Source organism: Scylla paramamosain, chromosome 27, assembly GCF_035594125.1.
Source record: "Scylla paramamosain isolate STU-SP2022 chromosome 27, ASM3559412v1, whole genome shotgun sequence".
NCBI lineage: Eukaryota > Metazoa > Arthropoda > Malacostraca > Decapoda > Portunidae > Scylla > Scylla paramamosain.
Genome location: NC_087177.1, coordinates 9,681,554 through 9,694,351, shown reverse-complemented (window position 1 = coordinate 9,694,351; position 12,798 = coordinate 9,681,554). Strand labels below are relative to the sequence as shown.

Here is a 12,798-nt window from a genome sequence, read left to right as displayed (position 1 = left end):
ATGAGGCAATGGCAGATATATCTAGCTAGCGGATATGAAAGCCTAGTTATGTGGCTCCACTTAGTGACGTGTTAGGCTTACAATAAGTGAGAAATGAAGCAGATATTGGCGGACAAATGGGGAAGGCTGCCTCCACCTCGGCTGATAACATTAGTTAAGTGTATTTTTTTGACGTCTTTATAATTCCTGTCATGGTTAATTAGTAAGAGTTTTGTGGTGGAGGCTTGGAGCGCTTGTGGCACCGTGGAATGCTGAGTCACATCAATATATTCTTAACGAGGTGCAAAAACATGAAATACGAGGCTTAACAATAAATAAACAGTAAGATTAACCACTGACCTGACAGCCCTGTGTTGTTGTGGGTGACACGTACCGCCTATTACATCAGACTGTGCAAATTACCTGGCTGGACAAGTGGTGGGCGAGTTTCTTACCAATATTAGCCTTGGTGGCCCTGTAGGCACCTCCCGGCAGGCACCAAGCTTGAACCAGCACATCCAGGAAGCCACGCCCCTGTCACTGTCTTGTTCTGCGAAAATACATTAAATAACGCAGCAGTTTATGGCACCCTTGGAACAGAGTGCCTTGCTGTTGACGTCCGGTGCTGTGTCGTCCCACATTAAATAAAGCAGCAGTTTATGGCACCCTTTGAACACAATGCCTTTCCGTCTGGCGTGTCTGGCGTCTGGTACTGTGTCATCCCTCCCAGCCTGCTCCGCACAGTACGCACCCAAACACTTTTAGCTTTAAATAACAAGCACCAACTTCTTTTATATTGTACTAAACTAATAGAAAATTAAATATAAAGAATTATAAGCGTGTAAAAATAAATCTCAGGCCATTATAACTGTAATTGTCAAAGTATCTAGACGTTACTGATTGAAGCGCTAAATTCAAACTGGTCCTGGCGGGGCTTACGCTGCAATGTCTCGTCCCTTGTGTGGCGTAATGTGAAATCATTGAAAAACTTGTGTGAATTGAAGGCTTGGCTTAATACTGTGTTATATCTCAGCTTATCATTATTAAGTATTTACCATTTGACGTTAAAAAACAACAATACTTCACAGAGATATCCAAGTATAACAGAGGCTTCCATACTGTAGCTAATGATCAACAGAGAATTACCAGCCTTTCTCTGTGTGTCAAGGAGAGCCCTTAGGGAAACGTTCGTGTGCGTGTGTGTGTGTGTGTGTGTGTGGTATGGAAAGATATAATTGCTTAAGTACAGCCTCTCTCTCTCTCTCTCTCTCTCTCTCTCTCTCTCTCTCTCTCTCTCTCTACGTATTTTGCCTGTCTGCCCTCGTGTGTGTGTGTGTGTGTGTGTATCTCATTTATTTATTTAAGTTATTTTTCTTCTTCACGCAGATAGTAATTGACGAACACAACACACCACGTGGAGAGAAGCAAGGTGTGGAGTACCCAAGCCTCTCACAGTCCATGCTAGTAGACTCACCCTGCATGTGGAGATCTCCCAAAATGCACGGAGGTTATTCCAGAGCTGCAGGACAGAGTACTTGAGGCCATTGGTGAACAGAAAGCTGAGGTTGAACAAAGGTAGAGTAAAGATTACACTGACATTTGGGACATTGACATTGTTTGTTACCAGTATTATATTGATTCCTTTTATTTCAGCCAAGAATTGATAGCTGCCCAAGGTGTAAGCAAGATTCACAATGATGAGGTCATTGTGACGTGTGCAATGTGTCCACTGGTCTTGGCCTTCCTGACCAAGGCAGCCACACAAAGGAAATTCCACGTTATTGTTGCCGAACGTGCCCCTAAATATGATGCAAGGTGTTTTATGCGTCTCTTTCACGTCATCGTGTCTGATGTGCACAATACATAACACAGGGACTGCCACATGTAGGGGTGATGGCTTCTTGCAGCTTCCTTTATTTTATTATGTTCTTATGTTCTCAATACATCTTTTACTTGTGCAGGGTCACCCAGTGGCAAAAGCTTTATGTACTGCTGGAATTGAGACAACATTAATTCAAGACTCTGCAGTGTTCCCCATCATGTCACGTGTCAACAAGGTCATCAAAGGTCATCGTTGGCACCGAGACGGTGGTGACCAACGGAGGCATTGAGACCTTTGTTGGTGCAGCCTCTCTTGCCTCACCACCAAAGTTTTATTCTGTTTCAGTAAGTTTTATTTGTTAGTCATTATCCTGATACCTCTTTCAGTGGGGCAGTATTTGAAACATATTTACTGTTGCAAATTGAACAGGGAAGGTATCACAAAAGTACATACCATTTTATTCTCACAGAAATTCTTGATTCCAGTTTTTGATACATTCCTTTTCCACATGTTTATTTCGTGTAGGTGGATATACATTCCTCGTGTTGAGTGTTGGATGGTCCTTTCTCAAACCTCAACCTGTTGTTGTCTCATGTGGAGCTAGATACTATCAGATCAGTACCATCAGATCAGTCGGCGGTCCCGTTGATGCCGGATAAGAGGGATTTTACTGTACCCTGTTTATCTTGCACTTAGCTTTAAATAATGGCTGCTGACCATTTAAATCTCTTTTATTTCAGTCGAGGTACTGCACCATCCTACGTGTACCGGCAGCTTAGCAAACTGTACCGTCCCACTTCTTGTGATCTCTAAGGTAACAGCTTTAATCCTTGCAAATAAGGAATAAGAGAAAAGAGACACACCTGCCATTTGTACTGTTATGCTGTAGTGTTCTGTCATTTTTTTCCTCTTTTATCCTAGAACCATTTTTGGTCATTCATGTTTCTAAAAATTATTATACAAAAATGTTGAGCTTAATATGTTTGGTGTAGTTTTTTGTAACATGTGTTATTATTGTTAATGTGTGTGGTTCCCCTCAGGAAGAATGTTGCAGTATTAGCAGTAATGTTACAGCCAATGGAAGTGTCTGTATTGTGCTTTGGTGGGAGGTTAATTTGATGTATTTTTAGAGTTGTGCAGGATATTATAGCAAGCCCTCAAAATAAAGAAAATAACTATAGAAAACACTCCTTGTATTGAAAACACCACTGCAGAGAAATCTCTAATGAAACAGGAAACCCTACATTCAGTACTGTGTGGTTGTTGCAGTAACACTGAGCTAAATGCCTTTTGGATGGTTGTACACTAAAAATAATGTAAAAATGCCTATAAACAACTGTCCCTGCATTAAAAACCTTTCATCATAAAATTACACACAAGATACTCAACCAGTGCATGAATGTTCAAGCGGTACCATTTGCTCCCTTCTGCACAGCTTGCAGCAACACTTCTGGCGCTGCATAGTGAACAGTGAAGCACGGTGTCTTCGTGCTGCCATCCTTTTCCTTGTCAGGCATCAAATGTGCAAACCCAAAATCCACAATCTTAATAACTGAATCTTCAGAAGAATCCTTGAACAAGAGATTCCGTGAAAAGATGTTTAGATTAGAATGGCCTCGGAGAAGGATAATATCTGAATGGAATAAATTCATACTTTTTATTATAAAGGCCATACAAATGATGGAGATCAATAATATTCCATGCAATAAATTCTTTAAAATAAGCAGATGGAAAATCAATGCAAAAAAACTTCCTTTTTTTACCTTTCCTTTCTTTTCTTTTCTGTCTATCCTCAACACCAACCCTTTTCACCCCTGTCTGGCTTTAGGTCTCCGTGAACACTGATGCTTTTCCTGTGCACGTAGTGAACTGCTGACACCAGGTTCCTCACGACGACCGAAGCCCGAGGCGAGCCTCTGTGAACCTCTCGTGTTTCCTGATCCTCTGAGGCAGCCAGCTCTCCACCTCCAAGGAGCTGCATCACAATGTAGGTGTGTGCCTGTGAAACCAACATGAATTAGATACAGGCATACAATGATTAAATGCAAGGAAAAGAAAATAATATGATCTTAAACTAATTGTTACTTAAACTGTTACTGATAAATCCTGTTGTTTTATATTGTAATTCTACACAGTAAAAATATAGATTTGAAAATATACTTTGTAAAACTCAGTAACTTCCACTACAGCCCATTAAACTAGAACCATGAAAACATCCTTGAAAACCCCAGTAACTTGCACTACAGCCTGTTAGACTAGAACCATGAAAACACCCTTGAAAATCCTAGTAACTTCCACTACACCCTGTTAAACAAAAACCATGAAAACACCCTTGAAAACCCCAGTAACTTCCACTACACCCTGTTAAACAAGAACCATGAAAAACACCCTTGAAAACCTCAGTAACTTCCACTACACCCTGTTAAACTCGAACCATGAAAACACCCTTGAAAACACACACACAGGCAACCCTTTCCCGGCCACACACACACACAAACCCTCTCCAACACACACACACACACACACACACACACACACACACACACACACACCCCAGAACACACCATACCTAATTGGCAGTTGCTTTTTCAGTTCCAGTCTTAACACTTCGCATAAACCCTCTCTGTGTAACTGCCATGACCAGGCCCAGGAAGGAAAACTTGCGGTCCTGCGCCAACGAGTCGTAACTATGCTTGTGGTGGGTCGCGAAGATCAGCGTTAACTCCAGGCTGGAATACAGGAACAGGTAGAGGAAGTAAACTCGGCTAAATTGTATTAATTTCATGCGTTCTACAGAGAGAGAGAAAGACAGATGTTTATGAATGAAGGGAGAGGAGGAGGAGGAGGAACGGGAGGTAGTGTGTGTGTGTGTGTGTGTGTATGAATGAAGGGAGAGGAGGAGGAGGAGGAACAGGAGGTGGTAATAATAATAATAATAATAATAATAATAATAAACGGTTTATTATTTAGGCAGTTGACAAACTGAAAATGTACATAGGGGATGGGGAAAAACTTAACATTAATCCTAAAGGTAAGTCTAATCTAGGAGGGAAATAATATTGATTGATGGCTCGCACCATGGTGGGAATCGCACTGAGTCTGTACCGGTCCGTGCGCGGCGCCTTCAGGGGCGTTATTCTGTTGTGGTGTCTGGTGGCACGGACCGGGCGAGGCGCATCGGGCGGCAGCATGTTTCTGAGACGCGGATGATGCAGTAGTCCCCTTCCAAACTTCTCCAGAGCCTCTCGGTGCCTGGTGGATATTCTGGACAGACTCAGGGTGTGTGTGTGTGTGTGTGTGTGTGTGTGTGTGTGTGTGTGTGTGTGTGTGTGTGTGTGTGTGTGTGTGTGTGTGTGTGTGTTTGTGTTTCAGGAGTAAACATAAGGGAATATTTGCTAGTACACACACACACACACACACACACACACACACACACACACACACACACACACACACACACAATACTACAAACACGAACAAACACACAATACTGAACATACAAACACACACACACACACCTTCTCTGCCCAGGCCCTTGACACAGCTGACGGAGAACAGAGCCCTAGGATTGATCACCTCCCAAGCCTCGGTCAAACTGGCACCGATGTCCCTCCTCCTTCTGCCCTGCAGTGGAAGAACAAGACACAAATCTGACTCACACACGACGAGACAACAGCGAACGTAAACAAACAGTGTTGCCAACTCAGGGAAAGGGAGTTTTACTGTACAAGGGATAAAATACAAGTGAATCACCATGGAAACACCCTTTGAAAACCCACAGTAACTTCCACTACAGCCTTGATAACACTACTTACCCTAGATCACCCCCAAACACCCCTATATAACCCTGAAACACCACCAAGACACCATTAAACACCCCAAAACAAACTATTTACCTCAAAACACTTGCAAAACACTCCCAAAACAAAATTAAACACCCCAAAACACACTATTTACCTCAAAACACTTGCAAAACACTCTCAAAACACCATTAAACACCCCAAAACACACTATTTACCTCAAAAACTTGCAAAACACTCCAAAAACACCATTAAACATCCAAAAACAGACAATTTACCTCAAAACACTTGAAAAAACATCCCCAAAACACCTCCAAAACCCCAATAATACCCAAAAAAAGACAATTTACCTCAAAACACTTGAAAAAACACCTCCAAAACCCCAATAATACCCAAAAAAGACAATTTACCTCAAAACACTTGCAAAAACACCCCCAAAACATCTCCAAAACCCAAAAAATACCCAAAAAAGACAATTTACCTCAAAACACATGCAAAAACACCCCCAAAACACCTCCAAAACCCCAATAATACCCAAAAAACAGACAAAAACAGACAAATATACCCAAAAACAGACAATTTACCTCAAAACACTTGAAAAAACACCCCAAAACACCTCCAAAACACCCCAAAATATCTCAAAACATTCCTAAACACACAAACAGGAGTGTAATGAATTAATAAGTGAAAGAAAGCAAGAGAATGTAAACAAACAGATGATAATGAAAAGAAAAGTGATTTAAATGAGATTGTTAAGATGTTTTGATGGTTTATGGTAAGGAAAATGAGAGAAAGGGTTTGTAATGAATAGAAAGGATGACAGAAAGGAAGGAATAAGAGGAAAAAGTAAAGAAATGAGGAAAGGAAAGAGAAAATGATGCTTTACTCACAATGCACCTCTCTTTAACAACATTCAGAGACACAAGGAAATACAAACAAATTACAAAATAAGCAAAGAAAGAAAAAATGAAAGGAAAAAAAAAATAAGCAAAAATTATACAAAAACAAAAAAAATATACATAATAAAAAAAATAAATGAGAGACACACACACACACACACACACACACACCTCAGGCAGCGATTCCTGGAAGAAGACAGCAAAGAATATTATGTTAGCCACAGTGAGAGTGCGTGCGTAGACAGCCGAGGCCGCGAATAAGTCACACAGGAGAGCTGAGAGGAATACAAGCCGCTGGTGTTGTGCTTGGAGTAACAGTCGAGGAGAGCAGAAGACACGGGCAGCACCACCTTCAAGCCTAGCAGGTCCAGGATCAGACTGCCGAATAACACCTTGCTTGTCCGTGCGTTCCTCTGTGGGTGTTAGGTTAGGTTAGGTTACGTTAGGTTAAGTGAGGTTAGGTTATGTTAGGTTAAGTGAGGTTAGGTTAAGTGAGGTTAGGTTAAGTGAGGTTAGGTTAGGTTAGGTTAAGTTAAGTTAGGTTAAGTTATGTTAGGTTAAAAGAGGTTAGGCTAAGTTATGTTACGTTAAGTTAGCTTATGTTAGGTTAGGTTAGGTTAAGTGAGGTCTTTTTTATCTTTTATTTTTTCTCAGTATTTTTTTCTTATTGTACTTAGTTCCCTTTGACCAGTGTCCCTCCTATATATACAAAAAATAAAACAAAATAAATAAATAAATAAATAAAGTAAAACAAGAACATTTTTACGACTTTAAATCATTTTCCCGACACACTTGTGCATGGAGGCAGTGTTGCACGAGTGTTGAGTGACAAATATTGCATCTCAGCTTAGCAACACACACCAACACACACCAACACAACACCCTGCTCACCTTCTCCTTGATGTCCGCAGCCTGTACTGCCCCTCTGTCCCTGCCGTCCACCTCACCACCACTGCCGCCGCCACCGCCATCGCTGCCGCCAACTTGCTTGCCGGATCAGAGGGTTGCCGTTGCTCTGAAAGTTACATTAGGTTTGGTTAAGTGGGGCCGTGGGAAGAGGATGTAGGTTAGGTTAGGTTTGGTTAGGCTAGGTTATGTTAGGTTTGGATAGGTTTCTTTAGGTTAGGTTAGGTTAGGTTAGGTTAGGTAAGGCTTGGCTAGGTTAGGCTTGCTTAGGTAAGGTTTGGCTAGGTTAGGTTAGGTAAGGCTTGGCTAGGTTAGGCTTGCTTAGGTAAGGTTTGGCTAGGTTAGAATTGCTTAGGTTAGGTTAGGTAAAGTTTGGTTAGGCCAGCTTGGGATTAAGACACGAGATAGCCAGTCTTGGGGAGGAGGAAGCACCAGACACAAGTTAGGGTAGGCTTCTTTGGGTTAGGCTTGGTTTGATTAGGGTCAGCTGAGGAGTGTGAAGCTCCACCACGTTAGGTTAAATTTGAGGTAATATTTTAGTCATTTTCTCTCTCACCACCAAAATTTTCCCACTGTGTAAACTTTGTTAATATTTTTTATCTGAAGGCTACAAAACACATCACTCGCTTTCCATCCCAGACCCCTAAACACCACCCCTTTCTTCCTTCCTTAGCATCAGCCAGCCAGCCTCTTTGGACTTAAATGAAGGAAACTTTTAAACACGTAGATATAATATAACATTTTCTTCTTCACACACACACACACACTGCTTCCGTGACGTGGGAGAGTGAGGAAGAGCGAGAAAGAGTTTTATCACCAGCTAGAAGGAAATTACCGCTTTGTTTACATCTGACAAGAGAAAACGCGGCTGTCACTTCTGTCAACGGGTAACTAATACAAAGCTGAGAGAGAGAGAGAGAGAGAGAGAGAGAGAGAGAGAGAGAGAGAGAGAGAGAGAGAGAGAGAGAGAGAGAGAGAGAGAGAGAGAGAGAGAGAGAGATTGTCATATAACCATTTTATACTCAAGATAATAAAAGACAGCAAGCGTTTAATTATTAATTTTCCAACTTTCTTCGCTTGCCTAAACTTTCTTCCACACTGCTGGTGGTGATGGTGGTGGTGGTGGTGGTCTTCCTGCTTCCCTATTTCGTCCCTCTACATTTGTATCTTAAAAGAAAAAAAGATCGTATTACTGAATCAACACCAATGAACACTTAACCTTACCTAACCTAAAGTGTACCTCTGTTTTTACCCTCTACCCATCACTACAACCTCCAGTACCTTCCCCTGCTAGGACTCCAACACCACAACACCTCGTACAGACCCAGACATCCCACACACGTGCATCTAGAAGCTTCATACATCACAACACACGCTATAACACCCCTGACACGCTTCTACTATCACAGTCCCCCCTTAAACACTCCAGAACCTTTTATTTTACCTCCAGCACACCACTTCTACCCTCAAAGACCCAGTACTTATCTGCAACATGCCTATAACATAACCAAAACACCTCAAAAGCAACTCCAACCACACTAAAACACCTTAAACATATCCAGAACATTCCTAAACGCACAAAAAACACCCTAAACACATCGAAAGTGCACCAAAATATCCCCAAACACACTTAAAATACTCCAAAACTCACCTAAATTGACTTAAAACGCATCCAAAACACACCGTACCTACCCAAAACACACTCAAACTCATCCATAACATCCCAAAACACACTTAAAACATCGCAAAACACTGAAAACGGCCCAAAACACACTTAAAACACCCCAAAACACACCCAGACTGACCTAAAATACCCAAAAATACCCACAAACGTAGACACAACTCACCCGTATCCACACAAAACACACCCAAACTCATCCATAACATCCCAAAATACACTTGAAACATCTCAAAACATTGAAAACAGTCCAAAGCACACTTAAAACACTCCTAAACAAGCCTAAGACACCCCAAAACACACCAGGAACGCTAAATATTGACTCAAACATCACCAAATCCCTAAAACACACACTCCAACACCCCCTAAACACCTCCAGACACACTCCAACACCCCCTAAACACGCCAAATACACTGAAAGCACTGTCAAGGAAGACAAATACTACAAAGACAGACAGGGCAGCAGGGAAAATTAACCTAAATATTGTTTTCTTAGCATTTTTCTGTTTTACCACCTCCTCTATTCCTTCTCCCTTCATCTTCCTCCTCTATTTCTCTTATTTTCTTACTCATTCTACTCTTATCTACACGTCTGAGTCTAGAAAGACGTGGAAACACCAGGAAAACACTGCAAAATACGATAAATATTACCGAGGAGACAGCGGAGCCGATCAAGGTCCCGGGTCCATGATGGCGGCCGTGACGTCACGGCAATTTTACGTACCGTAACGGATTTCATTTCGAAATTGACCCCTCGAAAAAATGGAGCTAGGCTGGAATGCCTTATATATTCTGACTTGACAAATACTTAAACTAATATTCACAATATTAAAACAGCTCCAGCCTGAGTAGTATTTAAAAAATATCCAAATGAAATATGGAAAAAGTGTTGAAATATTCGGCCCCATTTAAATCATTGAAAAGTCCCCCACATTTGAATTTTCAGGAACGTAAAAATTTTTAAAAAATCTGAACTATCATCTTACACCATCAAGAGTTACCTGGAACAAGAAGTAAACAAATAAAACCGAAATTGTGTAAAAAACAAGTGTTGGAACCTAAATACGATTAAAAACCACTGAAAATTCCACCCATTTTCACTCAACAACAAGATAAAACACTTTAAAACATACGAACTATTTTTTCAAGCAATGAAAAGTTAGTTACAAGCTGAAATAGAGAGACAATAACATAAAAAGTGTAGTAATAACAACTTTTAACAGGACTATAAACCATTTTTAAAGTCCACTTATTTCTCTCAACAGGAACGAAAAAACATTTTTAAAATCATAAGCAATTTTTAGAAACACAAAAGACGTAATTAGAGCGTGAAATAAAAAAACAAGTTTGTCAAAATACTGCCAAAAAAACTCCCCACATTTTCATAAAGCAACACAAAATTGAACACAACTCAACACAAGCAACGAAAACACTTCTAAAGCAAATAATTATTTTTATAAACCATAAAAACATGCTATACGAGCAGAATAAAGAAGTTAAGAAAAATACCAAAAAAATTTTGAAACCCACAGGATGAATCAGGTTGGCAGAGGTAGCCAGGCATCATGGCGGCCCTTGACAGTGGAGAGAACGGCCGCTATTTTGCCTGTTATTTTTCCATCGTAACTAAATGAGGCAATGGCGGATATATCTAGCTAGCGGATATGAAAGCCTAGTCATGGGGCTCCACTTAGTGACGTGTTAGGCTTACAATAAGTGAGAAATGAAGCAGATATTGGCGGACAAATGGGGAAGGCTGCCTCCACCTCAGCTGATAACATTAGTAAAGTTTATTTTTTTTACGTCTTTATAATTCCTGTCATGGTTAATTAGTAAGAGTTTTGTGGTGGAGGCTTGGAGCGCTTGTGGCACCGTGGAATGCTGAGTCACATCAATATATTCCTAACGAGGTGCAAAAACATGAAATACGAGGCTTAACAATAAATAAACAGTAAGGTTAACCACTGACCTGACAGCCCTGTGTTGTTGTTGTGGGTGACATGTAACAACACTATCATAGTTACCGCCTATTACATCAGACTGTGCAAATTACCTGGCTGGACAAGTGGTGGGCGGGTTTCTTACCAATATTAGCCTTGGTGGCACTGCAGGCACCTCCCGGCAGGCACCAAGCTTGCACCAGCACACGCAGGCAGCCACCACGGCCCCTGTCACTGTCTTGTTCTGCGAAAATACGTTAAATAAAGCAGCAGTTTATGGCACCCTTTAAACATAGTGCCTTGTGTCTGACGTCTGGTACTGTGTCGTCCCTCCCAGCCTGCTCCGCACAATACGCAAGCAAAACTATCCACAAGACACTTTTACCTTTCAATAACAAGCACCAACTTCTTTTATATTATACTAAACTAATAGAAAATTAAATGTAAAAAATTATAAGCGCGTAAAAATAAATCTCAGGCCATTATAACTGTAATTGTCAAAGTATCTAGACATTACTGATTGAAGCGCCAAATTCAAACTGGTCCTGGCGGGCGTTGCACTGCAATGTCTCGTCCCTTGTGTGGCGTAATGTGAAATAATTGAAAAGCTTGTGTGAATTGAAGGCTTGGCTTAATACTGTGTTATATTTCAGCTTATCATTATTAAGTATTTACCATTTGACGTTAAAAAAACAATACTTCACAGAGATATCGAAGTATAACAGAGGCTCCCATACTGTAGCTAATGAACAACAGAGAATTACCAGCCTTTCTCTGTGTCAAGGAGAGCTTACGTGCATGTACTGAATATATGTTTTTAATTAGTCTTTTGTGATTAATATTTTTAATATATCTGCGCCAATGTAAACTAGTATGTACTTAGAAGGCTTACCAATGTGTGGGTTGTGGTGGGTTTGGTGCTACTCAAAGGGAACACGTGCTGGAGAAGTCTGGGAAGCACTGATGTACAAATAACTGAGCGTATTTCAATTCACATAAGTCTCCCATAAAAATAAAAAGCTGACCTCCGTTTTCTCTCACGAACGTAAACATTTAGGCTATTTTTTCTTTCTTTATTGTTTTTTTTTTCTCTCGTCGTCGTTCTCTCTCTCTCTCTCTCTCTCTCTCTCTCTCTCTCTCTCTCTCTCTCTCTCTCTCTCTCTCTCTCTCTCTGACTTGCTACGTATTTTGCCTGTCTGTCCTCGTGTGTGTGTGTGTGTGTGTGTGTGTGTGTGTGTGTGTATCTTTCATTTATTCGTTCATTCATTATTTCATCTTTCATTGTATTATTTACCTTCTCTCTCTCTCTCTCTCTCTCTCTCTCTCTCTCTCTCTCTCTCTCTCTCTCTCTCTCTCTCTCTCCTCATTTTACGAAGCATATCACCAACTATCTAACTAACAGAGAGAGAGAGAGAGAGAGAGAGAGAGAGAGAGAGAGAGAGAGAGAGAGAGAGAGAGAGAGAGAGAGAGAGAGAGAGAATTTATAAGTAACCAAAAAACAGACAGGCTGAGTGAATGTAAGTGTGTGTGTGTGTGTGTGTGTGTGAGGGAGAAAAAAAAATCTTGTCAATCACTGGGACCATAAAGAAACACCCATGAAAACCCGTGTCACTTCAACAAGTAGTGGAGGTACGGAGCAATGCCTCAAATTATGTGAGGAAATGAATAACCTCTCTACATCTCTCCTGCCATTCCGTTCTGCCCTGAAAACATGCTGCATTGATTAAGTGGATATTCATAGTATTATCTCACTACTCACCGGCTTTCCAGGGCC

At 41.0% G+C, this 12,798-nt stretch overlaps 1 protein-coding gene and 3 long non-coding RNA genes across 15 annotated transcripts in view; 2 read left to right on the top strand and 2 right to left on the bottom strand.

The window, feature by feature from the left end:
- LOC135114159 (major facilitator superfamily domain-containing protein 10-like) overlaps nt 1–576 on the bottom strand; it is a 20,118-nt gene extending 19,542 nt beyond the window's left edge. The window contains exon 1 of one of the 2 annotated variants that reach the window (XM_064029918.1): nt 435–576. The gene's annotated coding sequence lies outside the window, so the exon portion shown is untranslated. The remainder of the gene's footprint in view (nt 1–434) is intronic. The other variant, XM_064029917.1, reaches the window with a different exon arrangement.
- The window catches only part of LOC135114189 (uncharacterized), a 12,464-nt gene extending 7,300 nt beyond the window's left edge, over nt 1–5,164 (top strand). Inside the window, exon 2 of the long non-coding RNA XR_010275427.1 lies at nt 4,719–5,164. This is a non-coding gene — a long non-coding RNA (uncharacterized LOC135114189). The remainder of the gene's footprint in view (nt 1–4,718) is intronic.
- Nucleotides 585–2,986, top strand: LOC135114177 (uncharacterized). Of its 2 annotated transcripts, XR_010275405.1 has the most exons (5): nt 585–722; nt 1,366–1,554; nt 1,633–1,794; nt 1,941–2,145; nt 2,542–2,986. It is a non-coding gene; the product is annotated as an uncharacterized LOC135114177 (long non-coding RNA). The 2 variants fall into 2 exon arrangements; XR_010275404.1 differs by having other exon boundaries at nt 1,941–2,986.
- Nucleotides 3,445–12,798, bottom strand: LOC135114174 (uncharacterized). 10 transcript variants are annotated; one of them, XR_010275386.1, is made up of 9 exons: nt 12,784–12,798; nt 11,170–11,268; nt 8,488–8,573; nt 7,392–7,515; nt 6,672–6,913; nt 5,320–5,425; nt 4,879–5,053; nt 4,371–4,530; nt 3,445–3,800 (listed from the first exon to the last, which is right to left on the bottom strand). It is a non-coding gene; the product is annotated as an uncharacterized LOC135114174 (long non-coding RNA). The 10 variants fall into 10 exon arrangements; XR_010275387.1 differs by lacking the exons at nt 11,170–11,268; nt 12,784–12,798 and adding an exon at nt 11,054–11,068; XR_010275385.1 differs by lacking the exons at nt 11,170–11,268; nt 12,784–12,798 and adding an exon at nt 9,736–9,750.